Source organism: Poecile atricapillus, chromosome 2 (genome assembly GCF_030490865.1).
Source record: "Poecile atricapillus isolate bPoeAtr1 chromosome 2, bPoeAtr1.hap1, whole genome shotgun sequence".
Lineage (NCBI taxonomy): Eukaryota > Metazoa > Chordata > Aves > Passeriformes > Paridae > Poecile > Poecile atricapillus.
In genome coordinates, this window is record NC_081250.1 from 141,519,607 (window position 1) to 141,541,826 (window position 22,220).

A 22,220-nucleotide genomic window follows, 5' to 3' on the forward strand; every position below is an offset into this window, starting at 1 on the left:
TAAAAACATTTTTCAGCCTATGAAAAATAGCAGAATGTGGGATATGGGATATGGGATATGGGATATGGGATATGGGATATGGGATATGGGATATAGGATATGGGATATGGGATCAACCCTCACTACGACCACCAGCCATATTTGAACCTATGTCTTCCCAAGCAGAATACCAGGATGCTCAGGGAGAGCAGCATCTTTAGCAGTTTCTATTCAGACACTGAGCGTGTTACTGAGATTTAAACACCTTTTCCACCTGTAATACACAGAGATGCTTAGTGTCTCAGAGGACTACAGACTCTAAAATGAAAATCCACAGAAGTGACAAAAACCTCCTGTGGATCCTAAACGCTTAAGTTAAGTTATATTACATTCACCAGTTCTTGAATCAGGACCTGCTTCTTCATTGGTTTTTGAGATGGACTCACCAACTGGCAGGGAGATAAATGTGTCACTCAAAATCTTTCAAGACTATCTGCACTCAGCTGATGATTACTTTGACAGCCAGCATCTGGCCTGACACATAATAGGTTTGTAAGCTGGATAGTGCCAAAAGATGTTCTGAGTACAAATGATGCTTTATGAGTATTGGAAAAACACTGAGTTGATGTTTTACTCAACTATAAGAGGTAATTGTGTGTAAAGTGTACTTTTTAGCATTTCAACCAGACAGATTCTTGCCTTCTTTCTCCCAGAGGAATATGAGGATATCAAAAATTCTGAAAACAGGCAGAACAGGGGAAACAGCAGTAAACATATGGCCATATTCTGTTTTAATGTAGATTGTTAGATACTTACAAGGGTGTTTCTAACAAAGAGTAGCTTCTCCCATCAGATTTCATGCACAAAAATAAAACAAGCTGGTAAAATCATAACATTTGAATATATATCAATCTCTGTCTCTCAATGACAATTGTAAACCAGGCTAGCAGTCTTCAGGGAAAGAGTATTGCATTGTAGACAAACTAAGTTTCACTGGAAAAATGTTTTCTCTCTTGATTTTTTTTTTTAATTCACCTCTGAGGATAACAATGATGAGCGAATTCATCTTGTTGGATGTGTACATTTTGCATAATGATGGCTTCTTTGTTTAGAAGAATATTTTCAGTGGTTTGGTTTCTTATTAAATTTGGTGCTCTTATTGGTTATAGCTTCTTTGTGTTAAATCCTTATCCTTAAGGGGAAGACTGAAGGCAGAGATTTCAACAGTCTGTGGTGGTTATTATGTCTTGCATTTCATTCCAATTACTTCAGCAGATTTATTGTCAGGAAGATAGATGCAGAAAAATTCATGCATAAAATCTTTGTGCCTCTCAAGGTGTATTTTTATTTCCAGGCACAAAAATAAAAGAAATTAACAGTTCCTTCATAATTGAACATTGAAGAGTAGTTCAGTTGAGCTGTTCAGTAGGAAAGACCAAGGCCTGCATTTTTCCTTGACTGTACTTTTTAAAAGAATATTGAACTAATATCAGTTATTGAACTAACAATATCAGTTAACATGATGGGCTAAATGTAACTGATTTTTGCAATATTTTAAAAAAATATTTTTCATTATGTTGCTTTCATTTTCCTGTGGTTTCATTTTAAATATTTATTTTCATGTTGTATTCAGAAATTCGGCACTCATCTGACTCTTGGAAATGAGTTGACAAGACCATTGTAACAAAGAAGAGTTACAAATCCCATTGGCTGACCAGAACTGAGGGCTGTTATTTGAGGGATAAACAAGTAAGAAAAATCCAGATCTGCAAAAGTGGAAGTGTTTAACATTTATGAATGCACTGGACAGCCTTCTTTAGATACTCTCCCCTCATCACTGGCCATTAAGTGTCAGGTTTTACCTCTTCACGTGGCAGTGAGAGAGCACCATGCACCAGATATTCTGTTAGGCCACATCCTGAACAGCTGCAGAGCCCTTCAAGAAAGAAGGCTGGGGAAAGCAAGGAACTAGAACAGGTTTTCAGTCTTGTAACTCATTCTCTGAATATGTGAATGCCAAACTACCACAATATGTCAAGAAGATTCCTGAAGAACAACAACGAGAATTGAGCCACAAGTTCATTTCGCTATTATGATGAGCTCCTGTGCTTTGTGTTCCCCACTGTGTGGGGATGAGTGCTCCACAAATATATCATAGTCCTGTGCTCAAAGGGGAGATGACAGTTTTTTAAAAGTAAATGCACAAACAAATAAAAGGTAAAGATGAAACAGAAGAACAGGGTTCAACATCACATGGAAGCTGCAATAAATCCTGAGATTCATTGTAAAAATCTTTGTCCATCAGATCATACAGTGGTGGGTTGGCCTTGGCTGGTTATCAGGAGCCCACCGAGCCATTCTCACTCCTCCTCCCGAGGAGGGCAGGTGAAGAAAATAAGATTAAAATCTCGTGGGTTGAGATAAATGCAGTTTGAGAAATAAAAGCAAAGGTTGTGCACAGAAGCAAGAGAAGGGAAAAGTTTTGTTTTCTACTTCTCATCAGCAGGACATGGCCATCCATCATGGGAAATAGGGCTTCAGTATTTAATAGTGATTTTCTTGGAAGACAGTCACATAAATGATGAATGTTCTCACCTCCTCCTTTCTCTTAGCTTTTTTTTTTTTGCTGAGCATGACATCATATAGTATGGAATATCCTTTTGGTCAGTTTGGATCATCTCTCCTGGCTGTGCCCTCTTCCAGCCTTTTGCCACCACCCAGCATATGGGCCTGTGGGAGTGGGGTAGGGGTGGGGAGAGCCTGGGTGCTGTGGGAGCAATGCTGAGCAGGAACTAAAATACTGATGTGTTCTCAACAGCAGTCTAGCTAAGCTACAAAGCTGAGCACTATATTGGCAGCTGAAGGGAGAGTTACCTCCAGGCCTGCCAATCTTTATACATATAATAAACCAAATGTACACCTTGAGTCCTACTGGAGTCGACAAAAGACATTAAGAAGGAGTCGAAGAAAGGAGCGGACAAGTGGAGTGAGGGAAAGGTGGAAAAATTTATTTTATTTACTTTTCAACTGTCAAGGGAATAACTGCGAAAAGAAAAGCTGTAAGTTGCATATGATGTTGGACAAATTTTTTCCACCTTTTTTTTTGTTTTTTCAATATGCTGAGACTTCCTCTGTTGTTAAGTGCATCTGCACTAATTTGAAGGATACATTTCAAAATCTGTTTATAGACTGGCCATAATAGAATGACACCAAATTTAAGAACAGGAAAGCAGCAAATCTAAGAATGATGCCATTGTCGTGAAAGAAGACAAATACTCAGATACACAAAAGACTATGCAAGCATTGGGACTCTGTAAAAAGTTTTCATGTTCATTTTGCAACTGTTAAGGACTGAAGCTTTTGCAATCTTATTTCTACCTTCTTACCTTAACAGTTTAAAAAGACTCAGTCTAGTTTCTTTCACAGTCTTTTGTGCACAAAAAGCCCAGCTCTGAGTCTACCTCTGTCTACTTGCTGCTGCTCTGACTATGCAAGACCATCTGTTCCCCAACCCTTTCAGGAGTCCACAATTTAAGGTTAGTACACAAGCTAATTACCCTGGGGGTAAGTCATATCTAGGAACAAATACTTTGTGGTTGCCAGAATTTATTCTTCAGAGTTAATTTCATTTCTTAAGCAGGGATGTTCAAAATACCTCTAGCATTACCATTTTAACAAGTTCTCCTAAAACTGTTTCCATGAAAGGCTAGTTGGCAGCATGCAACAATGACTCAAGCAGATCAATAGTTTTTGTCCTCTCTCAAGAAACTGGGTAAAAGATCTTCCCAGACTCCAAATGAGTGTGTCTGTGTTTTCACAACCCGATAAGTCCTGGAAACAGAAGCTTCCTCCTGGGACCACAGTTGCACGCTCATGACTTAGCCCATAGTTCTCTGTTCTTCTGCAGCTCAAAGCAGCCAGCCCAGAGCCAGACACAACCCTGCACAGCACAGCCTTGGCCTGGGGCTCCCAGGGCTCCTGTCACCCCAGCCACCTCTGGTATAATGATTTAGCTCATTGTGTTTGTATGGGCAACATATAAGCTCATTGTTCTTTTATGTTTGTATAGTTCTTTTCCAAATTCATGAACTTCCTGTAATCAATTAATTAAATTTTTGTTTTACTTAATTTGTGTTTTTGTGCTGCGACTCTAAGAAGTTCAACACAGAGTTTAGAGCCTCCGAGGAGCTGAAACTAAAAACAACAGCGAGTTTGTTCCATCATGTGTGGAGCCACCTGATATGGCTCACTCCCAATGACTGCAGCTCTAGGGAATGCTCTAGATGGACTTGACAGGGAAAAAGGAGTTTTCTTCAAACACGGTTCCAGTGGGGATGAACTCACAAGATCCTGCAATAGACAAAATTATTTGAAATCCTTTACCATGCATAAGAAAACAAACTTTACATCTCACTTTTTAGAGCAGAGACTATGAAAAATAACCAAGTGGGAAGAAAGAAATACATTTCAGGTATTTATATATTTAGATGGGAAAATAGTGAAGTTTCTATGAAAGCAATGTCCTAAGATCATTCCAAACAACACGTACCATTTGCATTTGGAAAAAAATCTCTGTCTAATGGTTAAGCTGAGACAAAAATTTCAGCATCTACATTCAGACGAATGTGCTTCGTGATGGTTGTATAACAAGAGGCTTGGGTCAAATGCCTTGTCCCTCTGTGAGAGAAAAGAGCCCAGAAAACTTAATTTTTTGTGCAGCTATAATGCCCCAAAAGTGTATAGCTTCTCAGGAAGAAAAGGTGCCCAGAAAATTAAATCCTTAAGGCTCATTTCAAAGTACTCACAGGACAATGTGTTCTGCTGTCAACCTGTTACCTTTTCAGTTGTTCCAGGCTGCAAGGGCAAAACCGGGCAACAGAATCTGGGCTCTGAACTGGGCAGGATTCAAAACTGTCACCCTGTTGCCTCATCTTGTCATTGCGAAGTAAAACTTGTTTTTCTGGAGATGATGAAGACCTGCAGAGGTTATTGTCTTCAATGAAAGCTCAGACTGAGACAATATTTGATGTCTCAGGTTTGGCATCCAGAATAGTTCATACCAAAGTTGAGAACCCTGTATTAATAGGTACTTCTCCAAACATTTTGTCTAAGGTCACAATTTCTAGGTTTTCAAAGTCCCAACATATTTCAGCAAGTGTGTTACAGCCCTTGGCTAAAAAAACTTTAAAAACAAAAATTTGTTTTAAAATAAGCAAGGGAGAAAAACAGTTTCACTTGGTGTAGCAATGGAGTAAAGATCAGGAAACACTTTAAGGAAGTATTTTCATGTTTTTTCTCAGGAAGACACGTTATTTAAAACTAGTAAACTCTAAATTTATGATAAAATGGGGGAACATATACTTTTCAAGGGACTCATAGAAAACAAAGCTGAGAGAGATTTGTGTTATTCAGTCAGGCCACAGAAAATAAATAAATATACAAGAATTGATAGAGCATCCCAGTTAACAGTCCACCTCTTTGTATGGCTGTCACTCAGAAATATGTACAGGACAAGCCATAGCTGCAGAATACACTGATGGCACACGCTGGCACAAATAACACTGAGGAAGCATTGCCATGAATAAATGCCAGAATAAAGAAACTCTTTTCATGCTCACTACTTCAGAACAGATGGAAGTTATTGACTAACTTAAATTGCTTCTCCACTTGCATCGTGTGCTGCTCAGAAGACTGTACTGCTATTTTTCTAGGAAAAGAATATGTTGCAATACACAATAGCACTCTAAGTGCATTGATCAGATCATTTGCAATTCAAGTATTGTCACTTAACTCTTGAGTTCTTTATGAAGTTTCCAAGCAAATGAAAAAGGATAATTATTTATTCGTGAGTTTTGGTGGGGCTTTTTTAGTGAGGGCTCTTCAAGTCAAATTGATTTTTTAAAGGAAGGTTGTTGCCATAAAAAATTCTAGGGGGTCAGTTCAGAATAGTCCTAATTGTGATGAATTAGTACATAATCTGACAGATGTTGTGGGCCTTGTTTACAGAAGCGCTGTAGAAGGACACGGGTGTTTCAGTGAGTCATGAGCACAGAAAGTTTTTCACGTAATGGAACATAACAAAGAGCAAGAGAATGGGGTCTGGAGAATGTCTGTATTTACAGTCTAGAAATTGTGGTGACCAATATGTAGAGGCTGCAATGAATAATCAAAGTGCAGTGAATAGTATCTAACCTCAATGTCTCTATTTGTTGGAATACTTGAAATGGGAAGAATGAAAGGAGCTCGTTTTCTTATCCATCTGCAATTATAAGGTTTGGAGAAAGCAGAAATTGCTTATGAGGGATGAAAAGTCTGAAGAAAGGAAAGAGACAGAACATACCAAGGGGCAGAAAAGCAATGCCAGAGGACCAGACTCCAACCAAAGAATGTTTCAGAGTGCTGAAGAAACAAGCTTAGGGAAATGGATTCCCCTCAGTTCTGTGTGATTTTATTAAAGTTCTCAGGACAGACATATACATGTGTTTTATATTTCAAATATGTACTGCAAACAGGAAGGTTGATGCTTTAAGGGTAGAAATCACCTTATGGATAAATTTCAAAAGTGGAAGTTTAAATTAAAGGCAAATTTGGGCAACAAACAGGTTTCAGGGCCAAGGAAAGCAGTCTCATATTCAAGAAGGCAAAACCTACTTTGGGAGCTAAACTGAACCAAGGTCGTCTGAGATCCAGGAGCAACTTGGATATCCTACAGAGATATGTGGAGTGAGACCCAGCACAAGAGAGTGGGAAGGGGATGCTCAGCAAGACCTTAACACTAAGGGTGGACAGGAGCCACCATCAGGTCTTTCTGTATCCATTTAACCACCTGAAGGCTCCTCCATCTATAGCCTTGTGAATAACTGTGTTGAATGCCTCTAGCAGTGGTCCCAGCTCTACAGACTGGCTGCTGACCACCACCACAGGGGCAGCCAGCCATGAGCATGTGGCCACCCCTTTGTCATGTTTGGGTCTGAACTTTGCCTACGTGTTCTACACTCTGACTCAGTTTTACAGGGCTTTCTTAAGAGGAATCTTTATTATTGTTACCTTTCCCATGATTACTAGAAATAGTTGTGCTTTCTATAAAAGTTTTCAGATTCCTTGTATTTTTCAGTTTGTCCTGGGTCGTTTACCTTCTCCTCCCCCCCTTTTCAGTGTTGCCAAGTACCTTTGCTTCTTGTTGGATAAGTAAGCAGAACCAGATGCCAAACGAGGCCCAAGGGGACCAGGAAAGCTCAGCTGCCTCCTCCTAACCCTGAACAAGGCAGTTGATGCACACATCCCCTTTCACAAGAGAACAAGGGTTTTGTTTCATTTTGGAAACCAACAGCAAAATCTGTTCAGCCACAGCTTTACCCCAGGCCACCTCCAAACATTACATGGCTATTGGAGTTATCAAAACAAAAGCAAAATAAATAAAGAAAAATAATAATCTCTGCCTTATTGAGAATTCCTATTAAAAATTGGAAGCCCTTTCTTTTGCTGATGCTTCGGGCACGCCTGCAACAATAGAGTTGGAAGCACTTTCTGATCTAAACCCAAAGGAATAGCTGTCCTGTTGAAATCAAACAGTGGGGCACTTTTCTGTTTGTTTTCAGTTTAAAAAATATTGTCTATATATATTGCAGTTAGTAATATATTTTTTTTTTGAGTGTGTTATTTCATACTTACATAGCAAGAAGGCATTTTATAAAACCTCCATTTAGCTGAAAGAGAAAAGCAGGCTTGTTTCCTTTTCTGCAAAATGGGACTGATGAGTGTTTATGCTGAAAACACCAATAAATCTTCAGTTCTTTCTTTCCAGTTCCTTACGTTCTGTTCCCCGAAGGTTCTGGTTTTACAGTACGAGGGGAGTGCATGGGGTCCTTAAACAACTTTAAACACTTTTACAGTTTGAAGCTGGGGGTAATGTTTTTTTGGCCTCCTTCCCACAATTTCTTTCAAACACTGCAAAAAGATTGCATGCTGCTCCTTCCTTTAGCAATACTGTTTACAGGGTCTGCTGTTAATTCATAGTGGCAAAGTGTTTCCCTTTTTTTCTTCCACAACTCTAAACTCAAGGGACCATTGAATGTGCTGCAGAGAAAAATGGTTTAATTCCCTCCAATTTTTGGCACAGTTAACAATCTCAGATTGAGGAACATTTCTGTGTTTCTGCACCAAAGTGTCCTGAATGTGCTCCTATCAAAATCTTCCAAAAGTCAGGTGAAACATTCAAACCTTTCTCATGAGGGTACCTGGCTTCCACTGTGATGTGTAATCCAAAAATGCTGTACTTGAACAGCAGATGTTCAGAGATCTATCAGCAGTGTGGATTAAACCAGGCCTTGGTTGGCAGGTTTGGACAAAACACATTTCCTTTGATAGACCAGGGATCTTTTCAAACAAATATTTGCTTTTGCCCTTCTAAAACAAGATCAGGCACTGTCTGATCAGGAGCAGGCCTGAAAATGGTTGGTGAGTACATGTGAGGATCATTTATGTCTCTTTGTGTCAACTTGCTTTCTTGCTCACTCTCTTCGGAAACAAATAGACATATATAGGATTATATATTATAATTATATTATATAGGATTTATAATATGTAGGAGTTATGTAGGATTTCAGGAAGCTGAAGAATAATTACATTTAGCCTTGCCCCATTTGAGGATAAAAGTATGCAATGCCAACCATGCAGTAGATAGAAATAGAGGGAGTTTCATTCCTGACATGAGTTTGGTTACCTTTGTGTTAGCTCCTGCAGGTGAGCTCCTGCAGAAGTCAGGGGCAGCTGTTGCCAGATGCAGAGTATGACCCAGCTCATGAGCTGGGCTCAGAAACCTGAACCACCACGTCCTTCCCCCAGCAATACACACACCTGGTCTCTCACAGTCTCCTTTAATTCAAGAGTACATTTGAAAGTGGGCAGGCTGACTCTGGGTATGCCTTAAGGGATAGCACTTTATGGCTGCTTTTGTACTGCAATATTTAGTCACACAGCACATTTTCGTTTGTAGATGCAAAGTTTACAATTGAACCATATGGAGCAGATTTTATTTTACTTCAGTTTATCGCCAGAAATCAGCTCCTCGGCACTGAGCCCAGCTGATTTCATATTCTGTTGGTTTAAGGGAAGCAATGAAGGATTCCCTGTCTGTATATTCAAGCTCTTTAATTGACATAAACAAACAGAAAAACATTGTCTAGCATGAGTGGATGTTTACTCAGCCTTGTAGAATGATGAAGCATATCACTTTAAAAACCACACTATAAAAATAATCTGAGTTGTGATTGTTCTGAGGAATCCTGCAGCCCTTGCTCAGTATGAGATAGAGCTATCTTCATTTTACCAGCACTCAAAACATGACTGCCAAATTGACTAAAAAATATCAGATAAATTGATATGGTAGCTGTCTAAATGCAAAACCCAGCAGAGTCAACAACAGGTTCAGAACTTCTAAGGGGAGTTTTTCATTCCTGAGGCAAAATCGATTCAATCCAATTTCTTCCATCTCTGAGGGATAAAATGGTATCCAGATTACCTAAAAATGACCATAACAGTCCAGAAGCATAAACTAGCCACAACATCTTGAGGCCATCCTCCCTTGAAATTCCAGTTTCCATGATGGTCAAGGCCAGGTACTTCAGATGAAGATGCCCAGCACAGACAAATTTTTGTTTCATTCTGCAGTGCTCCATCACACAAGACAGTTTTCCTATGTTTAGTGATGACACAGGCCATAACAAGGAAATTTTTAGCAGCTTTAAAATGCTTGCATATGTCAAGTGTTTTATCTGATATATCTGATAGCATATTCTGGTATTTCAAAAGTGAATTGGGACTTCCTGACAAAGTTCAAGGGAAGAATTACCTGCAAGTACAGTGCTGGAGTGCTGGTCTGAATAGCACCCTGAGGCTTGATGGATTTGTAATCCTAAACTTGGAGGTATGACACCTCATGTAGTACTTGGAAAAAAGAGAACCAAGTACAGGACCCAGGAAAATGAAGATGTTAACCTGGGATAAATGTGACCCACTCATTAAGAAGTCCTGAGGCCAAGAAGAATGACAACTTAATGGTAGCTGATAGGAAATAGCTCTGCCTATTCACGAGTGGGGGTCAGAGTCCCTACCCTAAAGTGGAGCAACTAATACCAGTATGTCACAAAAACACAGAATCATTACGGTTGAGAAGAACCTCTAAGATGATTAATCCAAGCATTAACTAGCAGTGACATGTCCACCACTAAACCATATTCCCAAGTGCCACATGCACATGTTTTCTAAATATCTCCAGGGATGGTGACTCCACCACTTCTCTGGGAAGCCTTTCTCAAAGCTTTGTTTCAGTGAAGTAATTTTTCCTGGTGTCCACTCTAAACATCCCCTAGCACAATGTGGGGCCATTTCTTCTTTTTTTATCTCCTGTTACCTGGGAGAAAAGGCTGATCCCCACCACAACATCCTTTCACAGGGTTATAGAGTGTGATAAGGTCTCCCTTCAGCCTTCTTTTCTCCAGGCTAAACACCCCAAGCTCCCTCATCTGCTCCTCATAGGACTTGTAGTTTAGAGCTTTCAACATGACAAGTCCTCCATCTCTTTTCCAAGAAACATTTTAGCAATATTTTTTCTGTAAAATTAAGTGCATTCATTTTTTCTATGTTGCCAGACTTAAACATCCTCTTCTTTGTTTTTAAATACCTGGATGGTGTCATGCAGCCTGTGTTGCCTGGGATGATGTTAACAGGGCACTGCTGCACTCAGTAACTGGACCGGTTAATTTGTCCTGTTCAAGATGGCTTGTTGTTTTTTTTTCAAAACCCTCCAATTGCAAGTGTATACTGAAAGAAATCTTGTGAATATAAAAGATAATCATAAGGTAGTGACAGACTTCTACAATGGTTTCAAAAGGTTGCTGCAAAAAATGAGCTATTTAAAAGTTGTTTTTGAATAGCTGTCTTCTTTCCCTAGGCACTCCATTGATTAGATTTTCAAAGGTGCAAAGTTCTCAGCCTAACTCCCTGATTATCTCATCAGTGTTAAAATACTTGTAATGAATAATAAATAGCACATAGTGATTTATTCCTTTTTGATTATTCCTGAGTATGAGGAAAATACAAATCAGGCAAATGCCTGGAGAATTCTGAAGAACTACAGTCACTGGGGTAGGAAATGTACTTTGCACTTTAAATCTCAGAGGGCCTTCAGAGTTCTTTCCTAAAAAACAGCTCCTTTAAAAGTCATGAGAAAGACTGTAAAGTGCTAGAAGTTACTGTATTCTTCCAGTCTATTACCATTCCAGCATGTCCTACCTGAAAGGAAATCACATTTAGCAAACACCAGAAGGAAATGTACAGGTGGAAAGTGTTTTACAATTACATTACGTAATTCCATTCCGTATTCTGGGATGAACACTTCCTTACTTTTTCTGCTAAACAAACTCAATTAAAAATAAATACCTATAGTAAGGAACCCAAATTCAACTAGTACAATCGACATAATTTGATTGTGACCATCTATAAAGCTAATACTTAGCTACCATTGACCTATCACGAGGAAAAATTAACATTTCAACTTCATTGCAGCTCTTCTAAAGAATGAGTCTGAAGGAAGATAGCTGTGTTATAAAAGTGTCCAATCAATATTAAAAGTTATACCATATCATTTTCCTTTAACTCATATTCCTAATATGAATTGGCCAATGATTCTCATAAATTATGACTTTTTTCCTGCTGTGATTTTTAGACAATATCAATATTTTAAGAAGTGAAACAGAAGCCAGAAGGACTTCACAAGAATATCACTGTTGTAACAATTCAGCATTTTCATGGTCAGCCATTATTCATAGATCTGCCATTTGAAGAAAAAGCATTCTGAGAAATCTTCATTTAACAAGAAAGTTAGATAGGGACACTCTCCACCTGGGTTTCTGGGGTAAGCAGCTGTACATCAAGTTTTCATAAACACAATGTGAACAGCTTTGAAGAAAAATTAATACAATATGCTTTTTCTGGGACAAAACCACGATTTTTTTCTGAAAAAACAGCTGTTTCAGGAGAAGTGGTGAACCATATTTTGTATGACAGGACCTGACAAACTTACATTTCTATCAAGCACTATAAAGCTGCTAGGATGTCCTCAGTCCACTTTTAGTTCCCACCAGTGATTTCTGGAAACAAACCCCAATGATCCAACATCTGAATTATACATCAAGTCAGGAAAATAAATTATGTGTACGAACTTCAAATCAGTTTCACCACAATACATTTCCCTCCACGTACAAGCCTTATTTGTGAAACAATACATCTGTGGTCAAGACTTTTGGTGCTTTGTACAGACTCATTTTTCATACATAAACAACAATGCAGTGGAAATGTACAGCAATTGTAGGCTAAATGAAGCTTTATTTTATCACTTATTTCTACTTTGTCCAGTCCCTTTTTGCTTTTTTAAACGAACAGGTTTGATCACAGTGATATGATATGATATGATATGATATGATATGATATGATATGATATGATATGATATGATATCACACACAACACTTCATAGCACACTGGGCGAAATTCCACTTTTAAATGTACAATATATCCCATATTAGGGGTAAGCAATACAGTGTTCATGCTAACAAAGGCTCTTCCTAAGACTGGGCTAGTCATCAATAGCTTAAAGGACACTTGCAGAGTTCCCTCTAAAAAGTAAGCCAAAGACTGACAATTATAAAGAAAGTTGTTTTTATATAAAATAGCTTTGAAATTGCCTATTGATCAGAAAAATCTATTTTAATCAAACCAGATGGAATGTTTCTTGGTAGAAAAGAGCTCCATTTATATGTAATGCTACATTATTTGACCTACAGTATCAATATGAGAATTAATATTCTCATCACATTTTGGATATATTTTTTGCTTTTTAGAGATTTAAAAAGAAAATAAAATGAGATTCAAAATTTAAAAAAAAGACAAAAAGGTTAGTCAGGAAAGTTTCACTGTATTTTTTTCTCATAACTTGTTTTCTTTGATCATTTCCTCTTTGACAAAGTTATCTGTTCGACTCAACAGGAACTGACAACTTGTCTCAACCGATCCAAATGAACTCCATTTATCCATTTAAAATATTTAAATGATTTCATCATATACAATATATAGTTCTACTTGGCCCAAGAAATCCCCTGGTAATTCTTTAAACAGCTTCAGAAGCGACCTTAGGAGCCCATTGAGTCATGGAGTGCCACAGAAAGATCAGCATGTACCAACCCACTCTAAGCCACCTCAGCGTCTCAAACAAATGAAATCTCTTTGCATTGTAGAAATTAAACCAGTGTTTTTATAAAGTGCACCCTGGCTGAGTTTAAACCAATATACACTAGTTCATCATATACAATAAACAAATCAAAGCAATTAAATACTCAAGTCAAACCACTAAGTCTCAGAGGAAATTTTTTATATAAACAACTAGTGAATACAACAGTAATCAGGGTGTGCTTTATGTAAACTAACATGGAATGTTTCCCAAAAATAAACTCTATGTCTGTACAACACCAAAAGGATCATAAAAGGCAACTTAAAATCTATACAACACTAACAGGATTTCAAAGTGCCCTTGAAAACATAACAGAGGTGAAGACCAGCCTTTCTTTTCTCTACCACTGTCTTGTCTAAAAAAATGCCAGTGCCTTGGCTAGCTATTTTTCTCTAAAAAAACCCTTCATGTTTTTGCTATTCACACAAAGAAAAGCTAATTTTGAAGTCTACAATCCCTGCCAGTTGTGGTTTTCCTCTCTCTTCAACTTCAGCCAATTTCATTCCTAATTAATCATTAAAGAATGAAGAAGCTGAATATTATTACACAAAGCATTTTTAGGATACAAACACCCCAAAACTTGTTCACTTCCTTTAAGGATGCCAAAAACAAGAACATGGTCACTTTCAGGCATATTTTCTTCTCACAACTTAAACAAGCTTGTGCTACTGCTCATTTGTCATCCTAATCTGGTGGCTGCTCTGGACCTCTGCTCTCTGCTTATCACGAAAATATTCTCCAATGTAATAATTCAAAAAAAACCCAACCCACAGAGCCCAGATTTCTTATGCCCAACAAATTTTTAAAGGTGGGATTTTCAGTAATATGTTGAACTCCACATAATAATAGTAGTAGTAATAATAATAATAATAATAATAATAATAATAATAGTAGTAGTAGTAGTTACATGTTCTTTTCAGGATGCAGGACTGCTAGCTTTTGTGTCAGCATTATTTTGTACGTCCAATGAAAGAGGGAGTGAAAATTGTGAGAAACAATTTTCAGGCATTACCAGCTTTGGTCTCAGTATGTAACCCTAACAAAGCAGGAGAGCAGCCAGTTATTTAGCATACTTAAGCCACCATGAGCTGCACTAGAGCACTTGAACTCTTATGGAGCAGGCAGAGCTGCACCTGGTTGACAGCCACATATTGGACTATATGAAATTGATGGCACGTGGTAAATTACAGGCTTCTATAGGGCACACGTGTTAAATGTTAGCCCTGAGAGGCTAGTTAAGAGTGTTAAAACCCTAAAGAGCCCCTTAAAATAATAGGCTTTTATATTCATTGACTCTTGCAAGTACCACAGATTGCATTTTGACCTGTCCTGTCCTGGGGATATAAACATTAGAAGTAAGGAACTAAGAAGAAAAAAAATTCATTTAATCCAGCTACATTTAAATACATATATTGTTCTATCTTTTATTTTCCCTTAGGATAAAATGGGCTAATTATGAATTTAACAATGTTTATCATAATTACAAACAAAAATGTTTGCAAAGCTAAGGGTTATAATTTACATTCGATAATATCATATTCCTTTTGCCTCTGAAAATCCAGCCATATTTAATTTTATTATAATAGATGCCAAATATTTAGGTAATGGAGTTGATCTGACTGAAGTTTTTTTCACTGTTATCTTTGCATACCTTTAGAATGAAAACTGATGGCATTTCATTTACAGAGAAACAGAAAAAATACAAAAGCTTCTTAGTCTGCTCTGTGTCTATGGACTTGATCTCTAAAGTGTGAAGGCATATGAAATCTTCCCCAATATCCCAGGTGTAGCAAGATCTAGTTGCCTCCTTCTGGTACTTCCTTTTACCGAGAGAACCTTCTCCAGCATCTGCACAGTGAGAAATGTCACCCAGTGCACTCCAAGGGATGAATTGTTAAACATGACACAACATAGACCTTAGATTAAATATACAGGTGACCAAATTTTCACAATTTCAGAGAAGAAGCCCAGTGGAGACTATAGAAATTGAAATATGGTGACTGGAGAAAAGATATTGGTCAAAAAGCACATGTTTAACAAAGGGGACAGAGGCTCTGAGCTTTGGACAGAGATTCATCTGAGGATAGAGGGAAAACATAAATTTTATCACTTATTTTTTAATGACACTCTGCCTAGCAAATGATATGGGATGAGATCAAATAAACATGTCTATGTGAAGCTTATGGCCTGAAGGTCATCAATAATTCAGTGCAATAGAGATATAACATGATATCTGTCCAAATTAAGGAGGTGTGCATTCAGTGGGAATACAGCACTGCTTTTTCCAGCTACCTTTCCAAACCTGCTGAGTGACCTCATCAGGGACTATCCATGAACTTTCCCAACATAGCCACAGCAGATAACATCACAGTAATTTTAGTAACATCTAGTATCACTAATATCCAGGTGTCCAGTCTGAATATCTCTTATGGAATTGTAGCTTAACCAATATCCTTTATATCATGTTCAGGGTGAAAAGACTATATGTAGCTTATGGCAAAATATGCACATCAGAGGCTAAGTTTTGACTCCATTACAGTCAGTGGCAAATCATGGTTTAATTTCTTTAATTTCTTTCTCAGTTTTTTAACATCTGCATTTCCTCTTCAACCTGGCTGCTCCCCAGAAAATTATCTATTGTCAGGAGATATAAGGTACAACTTGTACCAACTTTGTCATATGCTGATGATTAACTTTTAAATAAATTAGATAGATCCCACTTCCAGATCATCCCATGATCAATGAACAGAGTGAGGCAGCTCTAGAGGCAAATTCAACGCTGTCCCAGAAAGCAGTTTTAGGCTGAGTTGAATTATACTAGAGGTTTGCTCTGGTTTAAACAGTTCAGAAGTAATCCATGTTAGTGAGACAAAGCCAATCCATAATTAAGCCATTCAGAAAAGTACTGTAGATCCACTTACACTGTACTTTAATATTGTGTACTAGTTCTGCATATTTTACTTTCTCTGAGGGAAAAAATTATACCTCTGTTACTCTTTTGGATACAGGTTACCTAATAGAGACACAAGAGTTAAAGGCTCAGCCATTAGTCCGGACAGCTCAGGCCCTGGAAAAGGAACAGTTCAACTGTCAACTTCTCCTCCAAGGAAAATAGCAATAGGTATTTTATGGGATCTACACATTTCTCACAACAACTCCCATACTAAAGAGATTTACCACTCTTTTGATATATGTTTAGTAGTAACAGAATGTTCAGATATAAACAAGTCTTGGGTAATCAGAGAAGGGGACCCAGAGATCCTTAACTGTTCCTCAGAATTCTGCTCCTTGTAGAGAACATTTGCCCATGTAATACAGCAGTCAGCAAATTTGATATGGGCAGCATTTTTTACATAGCTGGAATCTAGAAGCAAGCTGTTACATTGAAGTGATTGCCCACAAGAAGTGGGTAACATCTCTTCAAGGAATTGAAATAGAACATTTTCTTCCCCTGCAAATGAAGTGTGGATTCCTCAGCACTGCATAATAGTTGAACAAAGTTTTCCTTATAATAAAACATGTATTTGGATTTCACAATATCTCATCACTTCAGCCACAGCTGGTGACCATGCCAGGAGCACTTCTCACGTATCATTTGCAATGTTTTCTTTCCAATTACTCAAGGGAGAGGAGGGAAGAGAAGCACATGGGATAGAGCTACAGTTCCTAGTGAAGATTTTACAGTTAGTCTCTTTTTCACAATAGAACTACTCAGTACTATGCCGTTGGGGTGCTGGTGAGAATTACACACTGAAGAACACTTTTTCCCTGTTATTAATGGTTCTGGTAGTGTTTGGAGGACACGATGGTCTGTTACAACAGCACTTCTTGCAAACACCAAACATTAATGTAAGTATAGTCCAGCTGTGCCATACCAAAGGTCCCCCTAGATTATCTTGCTCCCTACAGTGGCCAAAACAAAAGGGACAGTACAAGTTTAAAAATCATAATTATTTGGAAGACTCTTTTAGCTCCCAGCAATTAGTGGCTTTTGGACACCCTAAGCCAAACATTTCAATCAGGCTATTAATGTTAATGGCCTCGAGGACTGCTTTTAAACTCCTTTCTCCTTTTGGCTCCAATATTATCCTATCCATGCTTCCAGATTTTATTTATACACTGAGTAGAAAACAAAGCAAAAAAGAATGACAGCCTTGTATAGTTTTCTTTATGTAACTATCAGATTCAGTTTCACTCCATGATATAAAAGTTTACCAACAAGATTGTTGAAATTTCTACTCTGGTTCAGGGACTGCTACATGACTTCTGAGAGCCTTTTGCTGGCTTCATAGCACTCATTGCGATGAATACTCAGCAGAAAAATGAATAACAGTACTTTAGATCTGTTTGAAACCTTAGTCATTATCTTGTCTCTGGCTAAGTAAAATACTTATCAGCCAAGTTCTACTGGAATGTTTTGTCTTTTACAATCATAACCTCAAAAATGCTGATTTGTGCAACATTTTGACAAAGGAATGGTCACAACTGAAAAGATTATTTTTTGTGATGAGAAATTGCCATCCAGTATCCTTATCACACAACAAGGTATTTTACTTACTAGTGTTTTCTGCTTTTCAAAAGACTAGACATAGGCTACAGTGACCATGTAATGGCAGAGATGAGAATCACAGAAGAAGGGAACAAAGTAAGAAAAAAAAGGACCATGACTCTGAAGAGAGAATTTTAACCCATTTTGGGGCCCTGCTTAGCAGAGCTTTATGGAAGATGGTCCAGGAAACCTGTGATTTTCAGGGATTACCTTCTCTGAGCTGAAAAAAAGTCCATCTGGTTCTACAGGAAGTCTGGCAAAGGTGGCAGGATGCCAGAATGGGTGAATAAAGAGCCTATGACAAAACTTAGACATTAAAAAGGAAGTTTACAGAAGGCAGAAGGTGAATCATGTTGTTAGGGAGGAATACAGGATGCTGTCTGAGCATGCAGGGATGGGATAAGGAATTCCAGAGCACACGTGGAGTTTAGTCTGGTGAAGAATATGTAAGGCAACAGGTACCTTAACAGCAAAAGAAAGACAAGAGAAAAGGAAGGCATGCTGCTAAACAGTGCTGAGGAAGCTGGCTAATGTCATTGCAAGGCCACTGTCCTTTGCCTTTACAAGGTCATGGCAGCTGAGGAGGGTTCTGAGGACTGGAAGAGGGTAAATACTGTTTGTACCATCACAATGGATGAAAAGAGGTTGTCCTGTGCAGATTCAGAAGCTGGCCTTGGTGATCTTGTGGGTTGTTTCTGGCTCAGAATATTCTATGATTCTATGCTAAGTCTCAAACAGTGCTCAGACCTCATGTTCAAGCAATGCAAACACTAAAGTTCTTATCTGTCACTGATCGTATCAAATACACTGATGACTTGACACAATAAGAAACCTACAAACTGGTTTCTCATTGTCTTTTATTCACCTATGGCTGTAAAATTTGAGACATGGTTATTGTCCATTTTCTTCATACACACCATCTATAAATGAGTCATTTAAATTCTGTTGTCATCATAGTCATTGGTGAAGAATTTCTTAAGAATCTTGGATTTTAAGTATCAGCACCAAGTCTGTTTAGTGTATAATATGACACCCTTTATTATTGGTAATACTAAGCAAAATATTTGTCTAAGATTTGTTATCTCTTCTTCACACAAGCAAAGCCAAGATGTCTGCTGGTTGTTTGTTTGGCTTTCCTTTCATTTCGTCACAGGAGATGAAGATAGCCACTCAGCACTTATTATGTGATTTTAATACAAGCAACTTCTCTACTCAGAGTTCTGTGACTTACTTTGAACATAATTACATACAAAATATAAAACTCAAGCCTAAATAAACCTAGAGAATCTGAATTCAGCTGATTAGAGTACACCTTTTCTTGCTGTTAAACTTACCCTTCTGCTTCTCTGCATGCTAGGGTGGGTGTTTTTACACTGATGTCAGCTGTAGTGGGATGTTGCAGGGAGGATTCAGCATCTGAAATCCTTCATCAGGAGGAATAAAATGTTGAAATAGAGATTTTCATCTTTCTATCTGCTTATTTCCTAATTTTTAATCTTTTTCCCTCCTTTTTTCCCTTCAAGTTAGTGTCATTTATGCAAGTTCTCTAATACACATTTCTAGCTTTCTCTTTCTTCACTGGTGCTTCTCCAGGTTACATCCACATTTCCTACATATAATGTCATTGACATCTATTAGATACTCTTTGTGTCATCCCCACAACCAGTTTTGTCAGGCTCCAGGCCTGCAGCGTCTCCACATTTCGAGATTACTCCTTTTGTACCAAACCTGTACTTCTCCACACCTGTCCTTGTGTCAGGGTCCTAAATATCTCATTCTGCTTAAAAAAAACCTCCTTGTTACTGCTACGTATAAAAAGATATAGTTCTACCACACAAATTAAAAGTAAAATTTTGAAAAGTTAGCTACAGACAAGTGGCCAAATAGGCAAAATGTTGTCACAGTTGAATGAAGTTAAAGATAGCTATAGGCAGGTCAGGTACCCTTTAAACCTTTTTGCTAAAATTTTATACTCCAAATATATTTAATAGATGAGTCAAGAATGAAAGAGAGAGAGAGAGAGAGAGAGAGGAGACAGGGAGATGCTTAAATATTTTCAGAAAAAAATTCTTTCAAATGACAAAGCCAACAGGGAGAGCAGTTTTCCTAGGAAGATTACTCTTTTTTATAGGAAATTTGATTTTCATTCGCTGTTTCTAATATTCATGATGTTGACACTGAGCTGACTTTAAATTTATTAACTGAAAAATCTTTCTTGCTAAGGACTCCAAAACTGATTATTTATTGTGGAAACCAGAGCCAAGTTCAGAAAAGTTAGAAATGTTTTTTGGATTTTGATTAGTTTATTTCAGAAAAAAACCAACCAATTCTCCCAGCCAGCACTCAGGATGAGCAGAATCCCAAGTCAATCTATGGCACCTGGCACAGCCTGCCTCCTGCTTCAATGGCAAAGGGTTCAGTGTAGTCATGTGCAGTAAGCTTGGAGTTGCAAGACTCCTCAGAAAAGTGGCAGAGAAGACACCTTACATGTTATATCCACAGGTAAATCTAAGGTCTCCATCAGACACAGCTGCAGGACAGCCCCTCTCCAGGAGTAGGACTCCTCTGACAACCAGTATCAAAATCTCTTTAAACTGAAAACAGAGATGAAAACCTGTAATATAAAACAATGCTGTAAAACCACACAGTGACTCAAAGATAATTTGGGAGCTGCAATGGAAGATTACATTGCAAACCCAGCTGTTTACTGGCAGCTGTTGCAAAAAAATATTTTCCTCCCTTTTACACCTCCTCTCCCCCCAAAATGTTATTTTTTTAAGATTCAGAGAAGCAAAGAGTTTTCACACTGAGCTGGCTTTGTTTATTTACTGCCCCGGAGACATCTTAAGTTGCTCACAGCCAGCCAGTGAGAACTGAAAAGGAATATTGCAGGATAAATAATGAGATTGGGAGGACAACCATGTACTTTAGGAAACAGTTATGCTCATGGGTAAGTTTCTTTTAATTCCAAGGGAGATTCAAATGCATGGCAGCGATAGAAGGAGAAAAGAAGAATGTTAAAATCCTGAAGACAACAGACTAGTTCCATTCTGATTTGGAGGGTAAAATCTTTACAAGAAAATATTTTTGCTCCTGTATCTCATAAATTGTTTGACACTGTCAACCATTGTCATGATCAGTCTGAAAATCATTGCTACAGGATCAAGGCATTCTGCCATCACATCAAGGCTGAATGTTTGGAAAGGCCAAAGCAGGAGACATTTATGTGGATGATGAGGTTAACCAGAATCATGGTATTAAAGAGTTTATTAACCTATTAAAAAAATGAAGGGGTTTGGAAAAGCCATCCATATTGCTCCAGTGCAGAAGATAATCTCCCTGGAGAACTATCTGGGATAACTTTATACAAGTAATCATGATCTATAAACCACTGTAGATATTATACTTATAGCACTTCAAATTTTCTGTCAGGTACTACTGATGAAAAAGACCTCATCAGTCTGGATACACCCCTGCAGATAAAGCAGATGTTTTCAAAACACTTCTCTAGAAATGCGTCCACCTTACACAAAAGTTCTTTATATTATTAGGCTGCTGTCCTTCAAAACAAGTGAACTACACCCTGAATATCTGTTGGGAATGGTCTCTGGTTCTTGCTAATTCCTGCCCACAAGAACTGATTAGTGCAGGCCAAATCTAATCAAGCCAAACCTGTCCTAGTGCCAGGGATCCTTATAAAAGTTGCTCACTGGGCTGGCTCCAGTGCCAGTGCTCCCACTTTGGCACCATTTAATTCTTTAGTGGGAGAGACTGGTGTAACTACTATGATAATACTGTGCAGTAGAAGGGACCCAGCATAGCAGTCACACATTGGTGGTGTGGCACAGCACGTGAAATGATGCACTCAAGCTCTGCAGCCATGCCCAAGCCTCTTCCTTTAACCCCCTTTCAAAACTCTCAGCATCCTGTGTGCCCCTATGTGTGTAAGCTCAAAGGAGGCATTACCCTCTCATTGCAACTCCCAGTGAATGACAACTTTGCTCAACACTTCACAACTTAAGCCTAATTCCAATGAGAGCATTTAAAATGAAAAATGCAGCCACTAATAGTGAGAATGTCTTGTAACCAAGCTGCATTATTTCATCCCTAGAAGATGGGTATATCGGAATATGATTTGACATGATTAATATGCACCCACCATTAAAGAAAAGTTATTTTCTTACCTTCACCTTCACCTGCATTTAATATGCTGCCTGCAGAAGTTAAAAGTTCACCTTCATTAATTCACTGAAAACAGTCCCTACCCAGTTCATGTTTTTTTCCTTCAAAAACAACGTATTAATTTCAGTTGCATATACCTCATGCAGTAAAACAAAAATCCAACTACAGATTGTTAAATGCATTACTAAGCTATTTACCTTGTAACAGCTCAATTAAAATACTTCACA